The sequence below is a fragment of the Carcharodon carcharias genome, chromosome 2, assembly GCF_017639515.1.
Source record: "Carcharodon carcharias isolate sCarCar2 chromosome 2, sCarCar2.pri, whole genome shotgun sequence".
Taxonomy (NCBI): domain Eukaryota; kingdom Metazoa; phylum Chordata; class Chondrichthyes; order Lamniformes; family Lamnidae; genus Carcharodon; species Carcharodon carcharias.
In genome coordinates, this window is record NC_054468.1 from 3,781,073 (window position 1) to 3,805,698 (window position 24,626).

General features: G+C 44.0%; 1 protein-coding gene across 3 annotated transcripts in view; it reads right to left on the minus strand.

Annotated features, from left to right (window-relative positions):
- Positions 1 to 24,626, minus strand: part of LOC121292992 (LIM domain containing preferred translocation partner in lipoma) — a 525,780-nt gene that overhangs the window by 299,000 nt on the left and 202,154 nt on the right. The window lies entirely within an intron of this gene.

A 24,626-nucleotide genomic window follows, 5' to 3' on the forward strand; every position in this document is an offset into this window, starting at 1 on the left:
AGAAGGAAATAGATTTCTGGACTCTAAAGATGTCAAGGGGTATGGAGAGAGAGCGGGAGTATGGCATTGAGGTAGAGGATCAGCCATGATCATATTGAATGGCAGAGCAGGCTCGAATGAGCTACTCCTACTCCTATTTTCTATGTCTTTAGTAGGAAGGGACAGAGAGATAAAACCTAAGAAAACACCAATTGTCAAGACTGGATGTTACACAGATAACAAAAAGACAAAATGAAAGGCTCTGTATCTGAATGCATGAAGCATTCATAACCAAGTAAATGAACTGATAGTGCACATTGAAGTAAATATATATGATCTGATAGCCATTACGGAGATATGGCTGCAAGATGACAAGGGTTGTGTCCTGAATATTGAGGGGTATATGGCATTCAAGAAGAATAGGAAACTAGGTAAAGGTGGAGGGGTAGCACTGTTAATCAAGGATGGTATTGGTGCAATAGTTAGAAATGATCTTGGTTTGGAGATCAGGATGTAGAATCGGTTTGGGTGGAGATGAAGAATGGTAGGGGAAAGAAGTCACTAATGGGGATGGTCTGCAGGCCCCCTATCAGTAACTGCAATGTGGGACAATGTATACAAGAAGAACTATTGGGCTCTTGTGATAAAGAGACAGCAATAATTATGGGTGATTACAATCTACATATAAACTGGAAAAATCAGCTAGATGAGGAGCTCCAGCCAGACAGCAGGTTATATTAGACTTGGTATTGTGTAATGTGACAGGACTAATTAATAAACTCAGAGTGAAGGCATCCCTAGGTAGCAGAGACCACAACATGATTGAATTTTACATCCAGTTTGAAAGGGAGAAGAGTGGGTCTAAGACTTGTATTTTAAACTTAAATAAAGGCCACTATGTGGGCATGAAAGCTGAAGTGAACTGGGATACCAGGCTAGAGGACAGATCAAGGGGGAAGCAGTGACAGACATTTAAGGGCATATTTCAGAATACTCAGAATAAGTATATTTTGACTATAAAGAAAAATTCTGAATTGAGGACCCATCATTTGTGGTTAACTAACGAAGTTAGGGAAAGCGTCAAATTTAAGGAAAAAGCCTATAACTACGCAAAGATGAATGGCAGGTCAAATGATTGGTCAGAATATAAAGAATGGCAGAGGATAACTAAAAGAGATAACTAAGGAGAAAGAAATTAGAGTATGAGAGGAAGCTAGCTAGAAATGTACAAACGGATAGCAAGAATATCTACAGGTATTTGAAAAGAAAAAAGAGTAAGTAAAGTGAGTGTTGACCCTCTAGAGAGTGTCATCGGGGAGTTAATAGAAAATAATAAGGAAATGGTGGATGAAAGGAACAAATATTTTGCTTCTATGTTCACTATAGAGGATACACAATACATTCCAGTAATAGCTGCAAATCAGATGTGGAGGGGAAAGGGAAACTTGGTGAAATTACAATCATAAAGGAAGCAGTACTGAGCAAACTGAAGGAGCTGTGAGCTGACGAGTCTCCAGGTCCAGATGGACATCATCCTAGGATCTTAAAAGAGGCGGCTAACAAGGTAATAGATGCATTGGTGTTAATTTTCCAAAATTCACCAGATTCTGGAAAGGTTCCATTGGACTGGAAAGCAGCAAATATAACCCATCTATTCAAGAAAGTAGGGAGGCAGAAAACAGGAAACTGTAGGCCAGTTAACTGGATGTCTCTCATGGAGAAGGTGTTAGAATCAATCATTAAGGAGGTTACAGCTGGGCACTTATAGAAACTCAAGGTGATCTGGAAGGTTTTGTGAGAGGGAAATCGTGTTTAACCAATTTGACTAATGCTGAAAAAAGACATCTTTTCAAAGCTTATCGTCCTGTGCTCATCAGCACGATCCAAGAATATCAATGTCAGGGGAAACAGCAACTTTATACTGTATAAGAGAGTGCTGATTGGTTAGCAAGTGGACTCTGATTGGTAGAGGTGTTGCCTTGCAGAATGCACCAGTTAATGGTGACTAACAATTAACTGCCAAACATTGTTTGAAATTTTAACGCAGGCAGCTTGACTTTGATTGGTCAAGGCATTCCCTTGAGGGATGAACCAGTGAATGGCTATCACTCATTTTGTTTAGCTGAAACAGGCACAATGTCTGTCTGCAATGGCAATCTCCAACAAGAGAGAATCTAATCATCTCCCTTGATGTTCAATGGCACTACCATCACGGAATCCCCCATGATCTACATCCTGGGGATTACCATTGACCAGAAACTGAACTAGATTAGCCATATAAATACTGTGGCTACAAGAGCAGGTCAGAGGCTGGGAATTCTGCAGTGAGTAACTGACCTCCTAACTCCCCAAAGCCTGTCCACCATCTACAAGGCACAAGTCAGGAGTGTGATGGAATATTCTCCACTTGCCTGGATGAGTTCCCACTACACTCAAGAAGCTTGACACTATCCAGGACAAAGCAGCCGCTTGATTGGCACCACATCCAAAAACATTCACTCCCTCCACCACCAAAGCACAGTAGCAGCAGTGTGTACCATCTACGAGATGCACTGCAGCAACTCACCAAGGCTCCTTAGACAGCACCTTCAAAACCCACGATTGCTACCAACTAGAAGGACAAGGACAGATGATGCTTGGGGACACCACCACCTGCAAGTTCCCTTCCAAGCCACACACCATCCTGACTGTCATTGAATCAAAATTCTAGAACACCCTTCCTAACAGCCATTTGGGTGTAGTTACAGCACATGGGCAAAGTTCACCACCAACTTCTCAAAGACAATTGGTTGTGTACAATAAATGGGGATGCACAATAAATGCTGGTCTAATCCTGTGAAAGAATAAATTAACAAAGAATGAAGCAAGTGAGTCAAAGCAGCATCTAAATTTCACAGTGTGTCCTGGGGTCAGTGTTAAAGGCACCCTGCTATTGACCACCAGATGAAGCCAATCACGCCCTCAAATTATTGTGATTGATGTAATGCTTCCTAAGATTCCTAAGATTCGAAAAGCTCATGTGAGGATGTGGAATGATTTCTCAAATGAAGGAGCAGACTGAATCCTAGCATGAGGAGAAAGAGTGAATCCTCAACGAGGAAGCAGAGTGAATCCTCACACGGAGAACAGAGTGCAACGTCACACGGAGAGCAGAGTGCAACTTCACACGGAGAGCAGAATGCAACTTCACACGGAGAGCAGAGTGAATCCTCACACGAGGAAGCAGAGTGAATCCTCACACAGAGAGCAGAGTGAATCCTCACACAGAGAGCAGAGTGAATCCTCACACGGAGAGCAGAGTGAATCCTCACACAAGGAAGCAGAGTGAATCCTCACATGAAGAAGCAGAGTGAATCCTCACACGAGGAAGCAGAGTGAATCCTCACACGAGGAAGCAGAGTGAATCCTCACACAGAGAGCAGAGTGAATCCTCAGAGAGCAGAGTGAATCCTCACACAGAGAGCAGAGTGAATCCTCACACGAGGAAGCAGAGTGAATCCTCACACGAGGAAGCAGAGTGAATCCTCACACAGAGAGCAGAGTGAATCCTCACACGGAAAGCAGAGTGAATCCTCACACGGAGAGCAGAGTGAATTCTCACACGGAGAGCAGAGTGAATTCTCACACAGAGAGCAGAGTGAATCCTCACATGAGGAAGCAGAGTGAATCCTCACACAGAGAGCAGAGTGAATCCTCACACAGAGAGCAGAGTGAATCCTCACACAGAGAGCAGAGTGAATCCTCACACGGAGAGCAGAGTGAATCCTCACACGGAGAGCAGAGTGAATCCTCACACGGAGAGCAGAGTGAATCCTCACACGGAGAGCAGAGTGAATCCTCACACAGAGAGCAGAGTGAATCCTCACACAAGGAAGCAGAGTGAATCCTCACACGAGAAAGCAGAGTGAATCCTCACACAGAGAGCAGAGTGAATCCTCACACGAGGAAGCAGAATGAATCCTCACACGAGGAAGCAGAGTGAATCCTCACACAGAGAGCAGAGTGAATCCTCACACGGAGAACAGAGTGAATCCTCACACGGAGAACAGAGTGAATCCTCACACGGAGAACAGAGTGAATCCTCACACGAGGAAGCAGAGTGAATCCTCACACAGAGAGCAGAGTGAATCCTCACACGGAGAACAGAGTGAATCCTCACACGGAGAACAGAGTGAATCCTCACACGAGGAAGCAGAGTGAATCCTCACACGAGGAAGCAGAGTGAATCCTCACACGAGGAAGCAGAGTGAATCCTCACACAGAGAGCAGAGTGAATCCTCACACAGAGAGCAGAGTGAATCCTCACACAGAGAGCAGAGTGAATCCTCACACGAGGAAGCAGAGTAAATCCTCACACGGAGAGCAGAGTGAATTCTAATACAGCAATTTTAAACCTATGGCTGTTGAATTGAAACTAATCCAAAGACATTACGTTAAACACATGGGACCAGAGTTGCTCTCTGCTGCTCACTCATTGTAACCATCCAATGACCGGAGTCCTGCTCTGCTGCCGAGCTGATCTCCTGATTACAACACATCCCCCTCCCACGGCCCCTTCCCATGCAACCGCAGAAGGTGCAAGACCTGCCCCTTTACTTCCCCCCTCCTTACCGTCTAAGGGCCCAAACACTCCTTTCAGGTGAAGCAGTGCTTCACTTGCACCTCCATCAATTTGGTCTACTGCATTCGCTGCTCCCCATGTGGTCTCCTCTACATTGGAGAGACCAAACACAGACTGGTCACAAGTCTGCTGTGTGGCACTGTATCAAATGCCTTTTGAAAGTCTGTATACACCACATCAATAGTGTTTCCCTTATCAACCTTCTCTGTTACCTCCTCAAAAATCTCCAGCAATTAGTTAAATATGATTTTCCCTTAATGATTCCTGGCTTTCCTTAATTATTCTGCACTTGTTTAAGTGCCTGTTGATTTTTATCCTGAACTATAATTTCCAGAATTTCCCTGCCACTGAGGTCAAACTGACTGGCCTGTAGTTGCTGGCTTTATCCCTGCACCCCTTTCTGAACAAGGATGTAACGTTCACAATTCTCCAGTCCTCTGGTACCTCCCCTGATTCTAAGGAAGACTGGAAGATTATCACTCATGCCTCTGCAATTTCCTCTCTCACTTCTTTCAGTCCCCTTGGATGCATGTCATCCGGTCCTAGTATCTTATCTATTTTAAGAAAAGATAGTCTTTCCAACACCTCTTTCTTCTCAACTGTAAATTGTTCTAATGTACCAGTTACCTCCTCTCTCACCTCGGCCTGGGTTGCATCTTCTTCCTTTGTAAAGACAGACGCAAAGCATTCGTTCAACACCTGCTCTATTTCTCCAGCCTCAACATGCAAGTCCCCTTTTTTGTCCTTAATCAGCCCCACTCTTTTTTTTAAACTACCCTTTTATTATTTACATGCTTATAGAATTGCCTGAGATTCCCTATTTTGTTCACTGCCAGCCTCTTTTCATGCTCTCTCTTTGCTTTTCTGATAAGTTTCTTCACTTCTCCTCTGGTCCTTCTATATCCTGATTCTCCATTGTATTTTCCACTTGACGTCTGTTGTACATGCGCTTCTTCCTTTTCATATTTACCTCTATCTCCCTCCTCATCCCCAGGGCGCTTTGGATTTATTTGTCCTACCTTTCCCCTTCAAGGGAATATACCTTGACATTTCCTACAATACTTCTTCTTTCAAGGTAGCCCATTGTTCAGCCATTGTCTTTTCTGCCAACATTTGATTCCAACTCACTCGACTCAGATGCATTCTCATCCCATTGAAGTTGGCTTTCCCCCAATTAATTATTTCATTCTGGATTGTTCCCTGTCCTTTTTTATGATTAACCTAAACTAGGTTAACAATACTACTTCAAAGCAGGGTGTTGCTGTTGACGGTGCCTGTGTCTGACCAGCATCTGGGTCATTTGGTATCTGTAAGTGAAATCTAGCCCAGTGATATCCTCTTGCCTCCCCATTCACACATCAGTAAGGATCCAATGTTTCTGACCCTCTTGGATTTCCTGATCCCGCCTGCTGTCTCCAGCTCTGTACACCGGATATCTGCCACAGGCTCCAAGGAGATTTGCGGCCATTTATTCAATGATTCCTCAGTAGTTGCCTGTCCTTGAAGCCAAACCTCAGTGTCCAAAATTACGTTATCTTTCTCCAATACTGTACCTCAAGCAGTCATGGCTTGCCCCAATATTGTCACCCTTGCTTAGCACAAAACCACACATCAAAATAGCGATACAAATCTGAACTATAGGTTCACTGTCCAACAGGGTGTTTAAAGTATAAATAGATCCAGGATAAACAGGTAGCAAGGTTATAGAATCACGGACTCAACAAACCATGGGAACTGCCTCTGAAACTGGGCAGCGAACTTTGCTCCAATAACTGGGTGTTTATGGAGGTTAAATATAGAGCACATTGATACACTGTAAAAGAGTATTTGTGAAAAAGCAGGATTTGCTGGAATTATCCCTACCTCAGCAACTTACCCATAGAAGCAGAGGAGTATACAGCACAAGAGCATGGTCCATGGTCCACTCCAGCTATTGACTGGAACAAACAAAAACTAATCCCACTGCCCCATTCTCTCCCTATATCCCAGTATTAACCCCAGATTAATCCCATTGTCCCACTCTCTCCCCATATCCCTGTATCAATCCCAAAGTAATCCCAGTGCCCCACTCTCTCCCCATAGCCCTGTGTCAATCCCAAACTAATCCCACTGCTTCAATCTCTCCCCATCACCCTGTGTCAATTGCAAAGGCTCTTTAGACAGCATCTTCCAAACCCATGACCACTACCATCTAGGAGGACAAGGGCAGCAGATAGATGGGAACACCACCACCTGAAAGTTCCCCTCCAAGCCACTCACCATCCTGACTTGGAAATATATCGCCGTTCCTTCACTGTTGCTGGGTCAAAATCCTGGAACTCTCTCCCTAACAGCACTGTGGGTGTACCTACACCACATGGACTGCAGCGGCTCAAGAAGGCAGCTCACCAGAGATGGGTAATAAATGCTGGTCTAGCCAGCAATGACCACATTCCATCTTACTTGTGCTGATACTCTGAAAGAATTATGTAATTAGTCCCACTCCTCTGATCTCCCTCATATCCCTGAACACTTCTCCTTTTAAGGGATCCTTCCAGTTCCCTTTTGAAAGTTATTATCGAATCTGCTTTCACAGCCTTTTCAAGCTGCACAATCCAGGTCATAATCATTGAAAACTGTGCGTGCATAAGAGTATCCACTAACAATGGGAATTTGGTGAGTCAGCTGAATATTCCAAGTCATGGGCTAAAAATCCAAGCTCCCCAATTTGTGGGAGTACTGTAGGGGTTGTGATTCACAACCTGCCTGTGCTGGTTCCCTTTGAGGTAGGTGCCAGGTGCATTGTGTGCTCCCTCCTCCTGTGTATGCTTTGGGCCTTCTCCCAAACTGTGCACATTCCAGGGTAGATGGGGAACCGACTCTGCTTTAATTGTCACACAGTAACAGCCTCATTCAGGTGGCCTTCAGCCCATCTAACCCTCCTATCCACAATATTGCCTTCACCCCATCTAACCCTCCTATCCATAATATCGTCTTCAGCCCATCTCACCCTCCTATCCACAGTGTTCCCTTCAGCCCATCTAACCCTCCTATCCACAATGTTCCCTTCAGCCCATCTAGCCCTCCCATGCACACTAGTTATTTGGTGAATAGTTCATAACTGTAAATTCCATTTGTTAACAAGATCCCGTTTCATTCCTTCCAGAAACTCATTAAGGTTTCATATTCCACTGCTTGTGCCTGGAATCTGTTCCTCTTACTGTTCCTTTCAGGAAAACATTTCCTCCTGAAATTTCCAGTTTCTTTCATTGTCCATAGTTTGTGCATGTCACCCCTCGAGCTAAAATTCTACAAACTGCAGAAGATCTATTTAGATTCAATTCATCTGAATTTTTCACAATTATAAACACTTCTATCGGATTCACTCTCAGCTTTCTTTTCAAGAGAGAACATACCCCAAGATCGGCAAGCCTTCCCCACATCCCATTCCCTTCAATTCTGGGATGAAGGAGTGAGAGGGCAGGGGTGCTGGATGGTAGAGAAGGAATGGGGAATCAGGAATCAGGAATGCTGGGTCCAGTTGTTCCTGCGATCTCTGGGCTGAAGAGATGTGTTACCGCCTGTCACTAGGGAGCAGTACAGCTTAAAGAGTTTGTAGGAGGGAGACTGCACCGCTTGCACACAGTACAAAGAATCATAAATTCACAGAATGGTTACAGCACAGGAGACCATTTGACCTGTCCTATCTGTACCAGCTCTTTGAAAGAGCGACTCGCGTGGTCCCATTCCCCCATCTTTTCCTCATAGCCCTGCAATTTTTTCCCTTCAGTTCTCTTTTGAACCTGCTTCCACCACATTCTCAGGCAGTGCCTTCCGGATCCTAACCACTCCCTGTATAAAAAGGTGTTTCCTCATGTCACCATCACTTCTTTTGTCAATTACCTTAAAACTGAGCCCTCTAGGGGCAGCTTAGGTCTATCTACCCTGTCTAGACCCCTCTTGATTTTGAACATGTCTATCAAATTTCGTAGGCAGATTGGCACAGGCTGTGGTGGGACAGCACTGGTCCAATCCCCTCGCTGATGACCCTGGCCTCAGTGAAAGATATTGGGTGGGCATGCACAGCTTGTCCCTACAGAGGGTAGGTGGGGGGACTGGAGGGTCTGACAGGTGGGAATGGGGAAGGGTCTGACAGGTGGAGAAACGGGAGGGTCTGACAGTTAGAGAGGGTGTGGGACAAGTGGGGAGAGGTTGGGTCAGCTCCTTCCTGGGCTGAGGCCACTAAAGTGGGGGATAGTGCTGGGGTGGGTGGGGGAAGAGGGGGCAGTCAGTCTGGTGAACGACTGGAAAGGAAGCATTTGGGGGGTGAGCCACCCACACTGTCCTTGTAAGAGCACTGATCAGGCTGCTCAACACTCGCTATGAGTGGATGAAACTTGTCTAATGCAGGCTCCCTCCATGAGGTGGAAATTAGCTGACAGACTTTCTGCAATTGCAGCAGTGACGACCTTTAAAAGTACTTCATTGGCTGTAAGACACTTTAGGATGTCCCAAGGCTGTGAATGGTGTTGTGGAAATCCAAATCTATCCTTTTTCCTTCACTTTGCTAACTTCAGTTACAAGTAAATAAATACAAATTATTTCTCAAGGAAGGATTGTAATGTGGTTTCTGTGCTTATAGATGCTCTCACAGTGCAGATGTGATGCGCATGGTGCAGTTGGGGTTAACATTTGAAGGCTTTGGAGGGTGGGTGAAATGGAAGTTGCTGGAGGCTGATAGGAGTATTAAACACAAAACTGCAATACACAGTAGATCAGAGTCTAGTTACTGTTTTCCCCCCAGGGATAGATTTAGGGAAGGGTTTATATTACCACTGAGTTTGCTTTGCAAATTGCCATAGTTGTTGCTTTAGGTTGGGATAGTGTGCACCCTGCTGCAGAGGGCAGAATCCCTCCTCCTGTCTCTCCTGCACACATACTGGTTCCGGGTGATCGCTGTCACTGATTAAGAATGCATTCAGTAACCCCTCCACCCACTGTTCTCTGATCAGGGACAAACACCACCACAAGTTACCTGAAAAAGATCACACCACAGTAAATGACAGCAAAGGATCCCCATCAACAGCAGCCTGCATTTATATAGCACCTTTAATTTGGTAAAATGTCTCCAAAAACATCATGCAGACACCAAATAAAAACTTGACACTGAGACACATCAAGGGTTATTGGGATAGATGGAGATAAACTTGGTTAATGAGATTGTTTCAAGAAGGTAGACAGGTGGAGAGGTTTAGGGAGGGAATTCTAGAGCCTGGAACCCAGGTAGCTGAAGGCTTGGCCACCAATGGTAGAGCGATTAAAATCTGTCAAATCTGGAACTCAGGAGTTTACAGAGACAGGGAGGAAGTGAAGACATGGAGGGATTTGGAAACAAGGATGAGAATTTTAAAATTAAGATGTTGCTGGACCAGGAGCCAGTGTCGGTCAGTGAGCACAAGGGTGATCAGAATACATGATTTGGGGCCTTCCTGATTCTGCCCTAAACTGGTGCTATGCAGCAGGGTGCACACCATCCCAACCTAAAACAACAACTATGGCAATTTACAAAGCAAACTCAGTGGTAATATAAACCCTTCCCTAAATCTATCCCTGGGGGGAAAACAGTAACTAGACTCTGATCTACTGTGTATTGCAGTTTTGTGTTTAATACTCCTATTAGCCTCCAGCAACTTCCATTTCACCCACCCTCCAAAGCCTTCAAATGTTAACCCCAACTGCACCATGCGCATCACATCTGCACTGTGAGAGCATCTATAAGCACAGAAACCACATTACAATCCTTCCTTGAGAAATAATTTGTATTTATTTACTTGTAACTAAAGTTAGCAAAGTGAAGGAAAAAGGATAGATTTGGATTTCCACAACACCATTCACAGCCTTGGGACATCCTAAAGTGTCTTACAGCCAATGAAGTACTTTTAAAGGTCGTCACTGCTGCAATTGCAGAAAGTCTGTCAGCTAATTTCCACACAGCAAGATCCCACAAACATCAATGTGATAACAAACAGATAAACTGCTTTTAGTGATAACGGTTGAAGTATAAATATTGGCAAGGATATCAAGGAGATCTTACTCTCTGCTCCTCTTACAAATAGCATCAGACAGGGCAGTTAAGGGACATTGGTTTAGCATCACATCTAAAAGACAGCACCTCTGACAGTGCAGTGATTCCTCAGCACTGACCCTCCGACAGTTCAGTACTTCCTCAATACTGACCCTCCCACAGTGCGGCACTCCCTCAGAAATGCACCTCAACAGTGCAGCACTCCCTCAGTACTGCACCAGGATTATGCGCTCAAGTCTCTGGAATGGAGCTTGAAAAAGTATCTTTCTGAATCAGAGGGGAGTCATAGCTAACATTGAAATAATAAAGATGCCTGGGTTTCAAATCTGGTTTCCCTTTCTGTTCCGTCATCTTGTGAATGACCTCTTTATGATCATGCACACACTTACACACGTTCAAAAAAAAGTGCGCGCGTGTGTGTGTATACGTAAATGTTAATATACGTGTGTGTGTGCACAAGTAAGTGTGAATGTGTGTGGAAATGTGAGAATGCATGTATGTCAGAGTATGTGATATGTGTGAGTATGTGGACATAAGTGTGTGCAAGTGAGTATCTGTGAGAATGAGTGTGTGTACGAGTGAGTGTGTGTGAGTATGTGTGTATATACATAAATGAATGTGTGTGTGTGTATCCTTGCGCGTTTGGGTATATGAACAAATGTGTATGTGTACGAGTGAGTGCGTGTATGAGTGAGTGTGTGTGAATGTGTATGTGTCTATGAATGCCTGTGTGTGTGCGTGTAAGTGGGTGTGTGAGTGGGTCTGTGTGTGAGCGCATGTATAAGCGTGTGTGTGTGAGTGAGTCATATATGAATGTGTGTGTCTATGAATGCATGTGTCTGTGAATGAGTGTGCGCATGTGCGGGTGTGTGTACGTGTGTCTATGAATGAGTGTGTGTGTATATGTTTGTGAGTGAGTGGATGCGTGTATGAGTGAGTGTGTGTGAGTGAGTGAGTGAGTTGTCTATCAATGAGTGTGCGTGTATGTGTTTGTATGTGTGTGTGTGCATGCATGTGCGTGTCTAAGAATGAGTGTGTGGGCATGTGAGTGACTGAGTGTGTGAGAGTGTGTGTATGAATGAGAGTGAGTGTGTATGTGTGCATGTGTATGTGTGTGCACGTGCCTGAGTGATTGAGTGTGAGTACCTGCGTGTGTGTGTGTGTATGTGCATGTGTGCATGTGAGTGAGTGAGTGTATGTGAATGAATGCGTGCATGTGTTTGTATGAATGAGTGTGCATGTGTGTACATGTGCGTGAGTGATTGTGTGTGTGTGTGTGTGTGTGTGTGTGTGTGTGCGCATGCATGTGAATGAGTGGTTCTGCTAGAATTGCTTCAACAGATTGTACCTGGTACCTAAAATGTAAATCAGTCATTCCCCAGTGATGGGCATCTGGTGAATGTATGTTTACTGGTTTACCAGTAAGACAAAGTTCACTCTTCTCACACTCCCTGGTCAGTTATTTACGGAGCTCCCTTTGGAAAAGATTTACTTGTTCAATTACATTTTAAGGGATTAGTTCCCCAGCTGTCAACTCTCAAAGTTGTTATAGTGGGCCAGCCTACAGAAATCGAGCAAACAAAACCAAGCTTTTGAAGGGAAAAAATTTATCAGTTAAAATCAACAGACAATTTGAATCAAGTTAAATCTTATATAAATACCTCATTCCTCACTAATTGCTTGGATACGTTATTTGTACTATTGTTCTGTTCGGAACCTAGAAACATCTCATTTAATCCAATTTGCACAAAACAATGAGGCACGGTATGTTCATGATTTGACCAGGTGTGTCTGAATATCTCCCCGACACACCCCTCAGTTCACACTGATAGCTGCAACAGTGAGAAAGTGTCAAAGAAGCAGAGACATCTCAGAGTCCCACATGCATTTAACCTGTTCCCTCTTGGTCAAATCCAGTTATTGCGACTTCAGATATCCAAAACATCTTGTTTTTATTTGGAACATTCTGAATTTACACCACAAAAACTCACCATTCGATCCTTCCAAGTCTATGCTGGCAATTAGGCTCCACACAAACCAATAGTTCTAACCACAATTACACCCCTTTAAACTCTCTCCTTTACCATTCCTCCGCCCCAATCTAATCATCAATGTTGAGACTGTTTCTACTTCGGCCAATAACACTGGGGGTGAATCCTACAGTCTCACAACTCTCTGTCTAACGAAGCTTCTCCTGCTCTCTGTTCAAAGTCTCTTACATTTAATCTTCTATCTATGGCCCCTCATTCTAGACCCTCAATAAATTTGTTCAAGATGCATGTCATGAAACAGACTGTTAAAGGGAATTTACACTGAACAACAAGATTCTGAACCAGAGTGAGGACACAGAGAGAGTTGCAGGTACAGATACAGCAGATCATGCAAAGGGAAAGTGGGATCCTGGGTTTCTACATTGCATATAATAGTAAGGAAGTACTGCTCTGTGAAAAACATTAATTAGGCCACTGTGGAGAGCTCACTGAGGCTGCATTAAACTGCTCTCTGCTCCCTGCATGTGAATCCTACAGTAAGACTCCCCCAATCCCTTGACTCTACCATTGGCAGCTGTGCCTTTAGTTGCCTGAGACCTAAGCTTTGGAATTCCCTCCCTAAACCTCTCCGTCTCTCTCTCCCCCTTTAAGAAGCTCCTTAAACCTATCTCTCTTAACAAGCTTTTGGTCACCCATTATCCCATTATGTGGCTTGGTGTCAAATTCTGTTTGATAATCGCTTCTGTGAAGCACTTTGGGATGTTTAACTCCATTAAAGGTGTTATATAAATGCAAGCTGATGTTGTTGCTGTGGTGCCTCAATCTGACTGGTATTCTGCCCCTCCCTTAGTCTCATTATGCACTATTCCCAACTCATATCAACCTTTACCTCTGACCCATTGTGATGATAAAAGCCCACAAAAGCTGCCATATGACACACAAAACTCATAACATTTAACAAAACACACACCCAAGTTGCCCAGGGCTGTTTCCAAGATGCAGCCCCAATGGAGACAGAAACGTGTACAGAGAAACCTCAAAATATAATTCACACATAAACACCAGAGTATGAGGTTGGAGCTGTGCTCATAGAGAAAGTTCAGACATTTTTGGAGACAAGGACCGTGATTGGCCAGGAATCTCTCAGCCTCACCTCCTCGTTGACCAAGGGCTCCAATCTGTAACGCACCCCCGAGACTAGGTGATTAAAATCCAAGGGTTACATCACTAGTACAGATTTTTTTAAAAGCAAATGGTATTGGAAAAAGCAGGGAATGAATTGTGTGGACAGTTGCTTCAAAGATCCAGCACAGGCTCAATGGGCCAAATGGCCTAATTCAGTTCTGTAAAATTCTATGATTTCGTACTTAGATCCAGATACCTCATTTATATTTGCAGAGTTGAGTCTCAGCCCTTCTGTGCTTTCAGGTGGATGTAAAAGATCCCACAGCACTATTTGAAGAATAGAAATAGGAGCATAAATAAGCCAAATGGCCCTTTGATAAGATCATAGCAATTCCTTGACCTCAACTTCACTTCCATATTGAAGCAAAACAGAGGCCACTGTGGAGAGCTCTCTGAGGCTGCATTAAACTGCTCTCTGCTCCCTGCATGTGAATCCTATATTATAACTCCCCCAATCCCTTGGCTTCACCATTGGCAGCCGTGCCTTTAACTGCCTGAGACTTAAGCTTTGGAATTCCCTCCCTAAACCTCCCTGTCTCTCTCTCTCCTCCTTTAAGATGCTCAGTGTCCTGGTTAACATTTACCCCTCAACCAATATCACCAAAACAAATTCTCTGGGTATCCATTCACTTACTCTTTGTGAGACTTTGTTAAGGGTTTCTATATGTTTTTGCTTCCACTTTGGAAGACGTACACTGGTTGTCAAGTGGTTTTGGATGCTTTGAGCATATAAATTGTTTCCGTCACAAAAAGAAACCATCATAGAAAAGAGATTAAAATCACAGAGAGCAGACAGAAGGATTAGGCATTTAAGCGTTAGGTTTAGGGGTTAAGGGTAGAGCAGCCAGTGTACGGTTAGGGTTAGGATTAGAGTGGGCAGTGTAGGATTAGGGTTAGAGCAAACAGGTTAGGGTTAGAATTAGAGTATACAGGTTAGGGTAAGGATTAGAGCAGACAGTGCAGCAGTAGAGTTAGCATTAGAGTGTGCAGTGTAGGGTTAAGGATAGAGCAGACAGTGTAAAGTTAGGATTAGAGCTGACAGCATAGATTCACCAGTGCCATGCCAAGGAAAGACTTGCCCTTATTGGGACTAATCCCATTGCAGTAGAGAGAATTTAAAAGGGTTGGGGATAGGCTAGGGTTAATGCAGAGGGGATTTAAAAGGTTTATAAAATAAAGACCTGCTTTGATAGAATGAATGAAGAAACATGAGGGGTTCTCAAACCTGTACTGTCACTGAGTGAGGGAAGAGATTCGGAGAAATGTGTTTACACAAGGTTTTGTTGAATCATGGAACGCTTTGCCTTAGGGAACATTGAATCTGTGAAAAAATAGCTCCATAAACATTTGAAGCAGAGGAAGATGCAGAATTGTCGGGGGAGGTCAGGGCAGTAGGATTAGTTTGGGACTGATCCAAGGCTATTGGGAGAGAGAGGATTAGTTTGGGATTATGCAGAGTTACGAAGGGTGGGACAATGGGATTAGTTTGGGATTGGTAAGGGATTGGTTGTTAGGTGGATCCAGTGGCTGGGGGGGGGGTTAGAGAGGCACGCGGTCTGAACCCATCCGATTCCCAGACAATGGATTTAGTTAAAATTACCGTCAATGTGCCTCAGGCCCAATTTTGGAAGATCACCCCTGCTGCAGCACAATAGGCTGAATTTTTAGCTCGGTGGGTGGGCACGATCGATGGGCCTGGGGTCAGCCGGCGATGGACCGCTGACTGCGAGCAGCCCCAACTGCGATTCCAGCAACGCGTACTAAAAAGCTCAGCTCCGCTGGGGTGGGGGGCAGGAAGAGGGTGGACGATGATGTCAACCCGAGCAAGCGCTGAGAGAAAGCTCCCTGAAAGCGGAGAGCTGCCTCAGGAAGCTGCAGACCCGAAAAACCATCAAATAAAGTTTCAAAAAGCCAGAAAAAAATGGCTAAGCATCAGAATCAGGCACCTAAAAATACGGCTGATAAAAATGCTACACACATATTTTTATTTTTATTTTATTTCATAATGGAAACCTTATCCCGCCCTTGGATAGGTTTCATGAAAACTGTAAATTCGCCCATCCGCCAACCGGAACATTGGAAGGACCATGAAAAATCAGAGTTAATTGCTCCATTAAAGGGCTTAATTGCCCTCTTAGTTGTCGGCGGGTATGCTACCAACTTTTGCGTGCACCCACCAACCGAAATATCGTGCGAGCGCAGATGACATCGGGTCACTCTGCCCTATGAGTTTTTACCTGGCTGATCGGCAACTTGAGTGTAGTCCCAATTTCTGTGCAGTCTGATAGAGAACAAGGGGGCATAACATTAAACTAGTACCAGGCTGCTCAAGGGTGACGTCAGCAAAGAGTTCTCCGTATTAAGGTTTGTGCAAATCTCAAACTCTTTCCCCCAAAAAGCTTTTGAGGCCAGGGCTCAACTGAGAATTTCAAAATGAGTTTCATAGATCTGACTCTGATTGGTTGAGAGTGTTGCCATGCAGAAAGCAATGGGGGACTATCACCTTCCCAAGCTCCCTCGACCAATCATAATTGTCTTGCCAGCCAATCTGCACCATTTTCCCCTGTAGAATAAATTGTTGTGATGTTTTGAAATTTGACATTCATGTGTTTGTCCCAATGAGTGTAAGATGAAGGACATCAGCAGCATCTATCTTATTAGGCATAATTCTGCATCAGAGGTCAAATCAAAGCCACTGATCCATCCAGTCTTCTGTAACAGAATCTAACTCCTTTAATGTTTAAAAATGAAAAGTTTTCTTGAGAACCATTGTTCTCATGGACATTGCTGCCCTAAATATATCTTTGCACTTGAAACAGATATTAAAGTTCAAATCCAATTGTAATTACCCAACCCCAACAGTTTTAAGTTCCCGGGTGTTACACAATTCTCAGCCCAGCCTTTGGTTGTTGGGTGCTGGGTCTTTCATAAGCAGCATTGTTACAAAGGCTTGTAGTTTCCAAAGCCTGTGCCTCTAGGACTGACCTATACTCTCTACTCTTCAAAGGGCTGCTCAAACATGGCAAGTGGCCGGAAACCTCTTGCAACCGATCCTGTGCAAGGTTTTCAGGAAGAGAGCTTGTATATGGTTTTATTTCCTGAATTGAGTCATTACCAGTGACCTCTAGTTATTTTTAGTTTTATGGAAAACATCCAGGAAACATCACTCAATGTAGCACATTAAACATCCGAAACCACATTATCGTCAAAGAACAGAATAAGCTGAGCTAGCCAAACCGTTCAGCTCAAGATTAAACCCCCCCCACCACCCCCCCTCAGTCCTCGCAGAACCAGAATATCAGTCCAGGCCCACTTAAGCAGTGATGGCATGACAGAATCCAAATCGTTGATTATCATGTCACACATTCAAACTGACTAATAAGCTGAACCACAAGCCCTTGCCAGATCCCCTGTGCTTTTCTGTGATATCATCTCTGTAGGCTCTAGGTTAGCGTAGCTCACAGTCCTGGGAGGGGGCACAGCCCACTCCTCAGGTGGCCAGAGAGTTTCTACTGCACTGAAAGGGCAGAACATGCTCCAATCTTCAATTATCTAGAAAAGAGTTGCAGTCTGAACTTAAGAAGCAAAGGAGAAAAGAAGGACTTGCATTTATGTAGTGCCTTACAGACCCTCAAGATGTCACAAAGTGCTTTAGAAATTTTTTAAAGTGTTGTCACAGTTGCACTGAAGGAAACGTGACAGCTAATAAACACAGCAAACTCCCACAAACATGATAATGGCAGAATAATCTGTTTTAATGCTATTGGTTGAGGGATAAATATTGACCAGAATACTGGTGAGAACACCCATGTATTTCTTCAAATAGTGTCCTGTTATCCTTACATTCATGCGAGGGGGTGTCAGTTTAACATCTTATCCCAAACAAGGTATCTCTGACAGTGTAGCACTCCCTCAGAACTAACCCTTCGACAGTGCGGCACTGTCTCAGTACTGACCCTCGAAAGAGCAGCACTCACTCAGTACTGATCTTCCAACAGTGCAGCACTCCCTCCGTACTGACCCTCCGACAGTGCAGCACTCGCTCAGTATTGACCCTCTGACAGTGCAGCACTCCCTCAGTACTGACCCTCCGACAGTGCAGCACTCCCTCAGTACTGACCCTCCGACAGTGCAGTAAATACATCTCGCTGTTTTTGTGGGATTTTGCTGTGTATATATTCCAAATAACAACAGTGACCAATGTTTTCTCTAAGCCACATGCCAGGCAGCAACCTGAGTGTCCTTGATCACGGTTCTGGACAAATCAGAGCCCCTTTAAATTACCGCAAATGGACGGCTGTGTAAGACAGTTAAAATGGCCTGCAGACTCCAATCCAAATTCCAGGCTACATTGACAGGGATTGTAGTTGAAGGTAAGTCATTGGCTGTGAACTTGTTTGATAACTTTTTGGTAGTGGTGTGTGTGTGGGAGAGTGGGAGGGAGCAGGGTGACGTGGTGCTTATAAAAATAATTGCCTTTCCTTTTGCAGAGTTGCAAGAAAGGTTTTGGTAAATTGTTTATAATTGAGAGCTTTAAAAACATCATTCATTTTTGCAATATTTCCCATTTGGCAGCACGTTGAAGACAACATCTCCTTGAAGGGATACCCCACAAATGATGACAGCAACCCCCAACACAGCATCAGCGGTGGGGAAACTCCACCTCTTTCCCTGAAGTAAATGATCTCCACTGCCTTTAGCTTTTGGAACAGAATGAATAAATGACCGGTAATGATACTGCGACTCCCTTGGCATTGTCCCAATGCCTCAAGAGCTGAAATTCCTTATAAACCAAAGAAATCCTTAAACAAATGGCTGAGATCAATTTGAAATGAGTTTCTCTCTCCTGTTTATTTTCTATACAAATGGGACTATGAAATCCTAGCCCCAGTACCCAGTCTGCTTCCTTTAGAATCCTCTCCATTGCTTCATTTCCCTGAACACGCTAACCATTTCGGTCATTTCATATTATCCTCATGCAGTTGCTAAGGTTACTGTGAATTACTTCTCCATCTAGTGACCCTGATTATAGTAATTAGTGGATAGTTATGCACCCAGCATCCTGCCTGGGAGCCAACACAAACACATGTAATCAGCCCTCGTATTGACCGAGCAAGGTGAATGGTTGTGCAATGTGCTTGCTGTACACAACACTGGGCTACCTGACAGCTGCAGAGTCTAATATAAACAATATCTGAACTCCTTTCACCCTGCACTGAAACCTCGTCATGACCATTAACACTAACTTTGACAAACTGAAGACATCTTGGCAAGGTTTCAAAAAGGTGCTTCCAGCTCAAGAGAATAGCATATTCAGTTTATTAGATGTCTTTCGGATGGGAGATTAAACCCAGGCCCCGTTTGCACTCTAAGCTGATGTAAAAGATCCCACGACCACGATTTTGAAGAACAGTTAGGAAAGTTCTCCCTGGCGTCAAGGCCAATATTTGTCTCTCAACCAACATGCTTAAAAACAGATTATCTGGTCATTTTCATATTGCTGTTTCTGGGATCTTGCTGTGTGCAAGTTGGCTGCCGCATTTCTTCATTGGCAGCGTCGTCCCCAGGTCGTGAAAGGTGATATAGAAATGAAATTTTATTCATGAGAACTCTCAGTACTTCCAAAAAGTATCTCATTGTCTGTTTGGGTGTCAAGTGTCAAAAAAAAACTTGATCCCAGCTATTTGCAGAGTTTAAGAATTCTCTGTGCACATATTTAAACCACTAGCTGCACCATTTACATATAAATGCCTGATGCACTGAATGTGGCCTGGTGTCAGACAGCACTCAGCTCTTGTATCGCACAGAAACAGGAATACATTCCAACTCTGCTGAGTAGCCCGTGATAAAATTAAACAGCACTTTGCCAGACAATATCCACCAACATTTAGTTCCAACAATCAAAATAATGACATGGGAGTAAAAATAGTGATCCTTTCAGAACCTTCACTGCTCCAATATGTGGGGAGACAGTGGAGAACGGCAGCAAGGCTTCATGGTACTGGATTATTAATCGAGAGACCTGGACTAAAGATCTGGAAGCACAAGTTCAAAACCCACCACTGGGAATTTAAATTCAATTGGGGCCCTTACTCTTCCTGATAGACATTAATGTCCGAGGCCTACGTGCACAGGGCACAATTTCAAAATTTGCGGATGATTTGAAACTTGGAAGCACTGTGGACTGTGAGGAGGATAGTGTAGAACTTCAAAGGGACATAAATAAGTTGCTAGAATGGGTGGCAGGTAACAGATGAAATTTAATGCAGAGAAGTGTTGATTCATTTTGGTAGAAAGAACGCAGAGGGGGTGCAATTCTAAAGAGGATGCAGGAGCAGAGGGACCTGGGTTTATGTGTGCATAAATCATTGAAGGCGGCAGGACAGGTTGAGAGAGCAGTTAATAAAGCATATAGTATTCTAGGCTTCAATAATAGGGGCATGGAGTATCAGAGCAAGGAGGTTATGTTAAACTTGTATAAAACACCGGTTCTGTCTCAGCTGGAGTATTGCATCCAGTTCTGGATGCCACACTTTAGGAAGGATATGAAGGTATTAGAGAGAGTGCAGAAAAGATTCATGAGAATGATTCCAGGGATGAGGATCAATAACCAGAGGGCGCAGATTTAAGGTAATTGGCAAAAGAAGCAATAGAGGCATGAGGAGAAACTTTTTCACACTGGAACGCACTGCATGAGACTGTGCTGGAGGTAGGGTCTTTCAAGGTATTCAAGAGGAAATTGGATTATCATCTAAAAAAGGAAGAGCGTGCAGGGCTACAGGGAAAGGCATATTGCTCATTCAGAGAGCCGGTGCAAACACGACAGCCCAAACACTGTAACAACTCTGTGATTCTGTGAAATAAATCAGGGAAAATCAGTCTGTGATGAATCGACTGTCTTGTCGTAAATGCATCTGGTTCATGAATGCCCTGTCATCCTTACCCAGTCTGGCCTCCATGTAACTCCAACCCCACGGCAATGAACAAAGAACTCAGCTGAGGACAATTAGGTATGGCAATAAATGCTTGCCAGTCAAAGAAGGAAAAAAAAATAGGAGAGAAAGGGGAAGGAAAGGTGAGGATAAGATGGGAAGGAGGAGGAGGGGAGGAGGAGAGAGCAAGAACAGCTTGCTATAAGAAAGCAGTTTAATTGTAGGGGACAGTCCCAAGATGCTTCACAGGAACATGATCTAACAAAATTTGGCACTGAGCCTCATAGAAATCTGTTAGCACAGGTAATAGAAAATTTGGTCAGAGGTAGGCTTTAGGGAACACCTTGAAGAAGAAACGAGAAGTGGAGAGGTTTAGGAAGGAAATTCCTGAGCTCAGGGCCCAGGAAATGAAGCAGGCTGCCAGTGGCAGAGCCTTTAAAATCAGAGATGATCAATAGATAGAGAAAGGAAGAGAGAGACATATAGAGTGAAATTAAGAAAGATAACGCAAAGGAAAGTAGAACAGGAACTAAGTGAGTATCAGAGTTCCAGCAGAAGTGGGAAGCAGGAGACAGATAGAGATACATAATGAGAGAGAAATGGGAAATAAAACAAGAGGGGGAGGGGGAGAGAGAAAGAGTGGGGAGAAGAGAGAGAGGGGCTAAAGGAGGATACAAGAAGGAGAAAAGGGGGATGAAGAGAGAGAAGGGCAAAGGGCAAGAAAGGGAAATAATGGACAATGAGGGAGGAAGAGGAAGGAGTGTAAAATATAGAGAGAGAGAGTTGGATGAGTGAAGATTTTTGTCTTTTTCAGGAAAGTTTCCAGGGCTGGATGTTAATTTTAGTTCCGTGGATAGATGGGATATGTTGAGACTGTTTTCCTTGGAGAAGAGAAAGTTGATAGAGATTTTCAGAATCATGAGGAGTTTGGACAGAGTAAATAGGGAGAAACATAGAAAATGGGAGCAGGAGTAGGCCATTCAGCCCTTCGAGCCTGCTCCGCCATTCAATATGATCATGGCTGATCCTCTAACAATGTCATTCTCCCGCTCTCTCCCCATACCCCTTGATGTTGTTAGAGTCCAGAAACCTATCTATTTCCTTCATAAATATATTCAGTGACTTGGCCTCCACAGTGTCTGTGGTAGAGAATTCCACAGGTTCACCACCCTCTGAGTGAAGTTTCTCCTCATCTCAGTCCTAAATGGTCTACCCCATATTCTGAGACTGTGACCCCTTGTTCTAGACCCCTCCCCCCCCACCAGAGGAAATATCATCCCTGCACCCAGTCTGTCCATCCCTATCAGAGTTTTATATGTTTCATTGATATTCCCTTTCATTCTTCTAAACTCCAGTGAATACAGGCCTAGTCAGCCCAATCTCTCCTCATACGACAATCCTGCCATCCCAGGAATCAGTCTGGTGAACCTTTGCTGCACTCCCTCTATGGCAAGTATATCCTTTCTTAGGTAAGGAGACCAAAGCTGCACACAATACTCCAGGTGTGGTCTCACCAAGGCCCTGTACAGCTGCAGTAAGACATCCTTGCTCCTGTACTCAAGTCCTCTTGCAATGAAGGCCAACATACCATTTGCCTTCTTAACTACTTGCTGCACCTGCATGCTTGCTTTCAGTGATTGGTATACAAGGACACCCAGGTCCCTTTGTACATCAACATTTCCCAATCTATCACCATTTAAATAATTATCTACCATTCTGTTTTTCCTACTGAAGTGGATAACTTCACACTTATCCACATTATACTGCATCTGCCATGTATTTTCCCATCACTCAACCTGCCTAAATCATCTTGAAGTCTTTTAACAACCTCCTCACCGCTCACATATCCACCAAGTTTCGTATCATCAACATACTTGGAAATATTACATTTGGTTCCCTCATCCAGATCATTGATAGATATTGTGAGTAGCTGGGGCCCAAGCACTGATCCCTGTGGTACCCCCCAGTCACCGCCTACCACTCTGAAAATGTCCCATTTATTCCTACTCTCCGTTTCCTGTCTGCTAATCAATTCTCAATCCATACCTATATATTACCCCTAATCCCATGTGCTTTAATTTTGCAACCAACCTCTTAGTTTTGCAACTAACCTTCTCCCAACCCAAAGAGCAACTTTTAGTTAGTTGCTAAATTAAAGAAAGATTAGACTTTAGATGGAAATTAACACTTAAAAATCCCTCTCTCAACAAACTCCAACTTAAGCACTTTAATGCAGCCCAATGCAGCACTCCAGTGCAGACCAACTGTTCCCATTGGTGGAAGGATTGAGAACCAGAGGGCACAGATTTAAGGTAATTGTTAAAATTGGTAAAATTGGAGACATGAGAAAAAACTTTTTCACACAGCGATTGGTTAGGATCAGAAATGGACTCCCATGAGAGTGTAATGGACTCCCACGAGAGGTTTAATCGAGGCATTCAAGAGAGAATTGGATTATTATCTGAAAAGGAAGAATGTGCAGAGTTATGGGGAGATGGTGGGGGATTGACACTGGGTAAATTTCTCTTTCAGAGAGCCAGTGGAGGCACAGAGTTACACATGTGGGAGGATGTGTATTTAGGATGTAGAGATAAAGACTTGGGGGGAGATATGGAGTAAAGGGTTAGTTCCAACACAACTCAAACAATAGCTACTGAGCATGTGTGTAAGGAGATATGTATAATGATGTCACACAGAAGAGAATGAGAAGAATCTGAGAGAGAAACAATGGTTCTGTTCTGGTGCTTTGTAATGCTGTACAAAGTTGAATATGTAAAATGAAAGTTACTTTGAAAAGGCATGTTTGCTTCCTGCCAGATCTCTAAGAGTACGACACCCAACATCTTCCAACAACAACAGAACACACACACACAAACAAGCAGAAACAATGTCACTGACACATAGACAGTGACAAGGACACAGAGAGAGAGAAAAAAAAGCACAAAGAATGAAAGAGAAAGTCAATGGTAGATTGACACATGGATAGTGAAAAAGACAAAGATAGAAGAGTTAACTATAACCACAGATAGGGAAGAGTGCTCAAAAATTAGCAAACCTCGAATCGGACAAGGCTGTGAGCACTGATGGCTGCGTCCTTGAATACTGAGGGAAATCAGGGAGGGGGCACTAGGCCACAATCTTTCACAGATCCTTTCACAAACCTCCCAGTGATTTGCTTGCGCAGCCACTGGTTGCATGAACTGGGACAATGAGAGTTGACAGGCTATTCCAGTAAAGGGAACATCACACCCAAACAAGTGCATACGCACAGATCAGCTGAAGCAAAAAGCAAACATACAGCACCAGAGCCCACTGTGAGAGACTAAACACAATCCATTAGAAGTGTTAATTATACTGCGTTGCAGTAGCTCACTAAACTCACTCCCTCTACCACAAACGCACAGTGTTAGCACTGTATGTATCATCTACAAGATGCACTGCAGGAATTCACTAAGGCTCCTTCGACAGCACCTTCCAAATCTGCGACCACTACCATCTAGAAGGACAAGGGCAGCAGATAGATGGGAACACCACCGCCTGGAAGTTCCCCTCCAAGTCACTCACAACCCGACTTGGAAATATATCGCCGTTCCTTCACTGTCACCGGGTCAAAATCCTGGAACTCCCTTCCTAACAGCACTGTGGGTGTACCTACACCACATGGACTGCAGCAGTTCAAGAAGGTAGGTCACCACCACTTTCTGAAGGACAATTAGGGATGGGCAATAAATGATGGTCTTCCCAGTAATGTTTATATCCTAAGAATGACTAAAAAATTTAACATCTGCCCTCCACCAACACCAGGGTTGTATACTGTACTTGCATTGTTGTAGTAGAGAGAGCGAGGTTTGAAT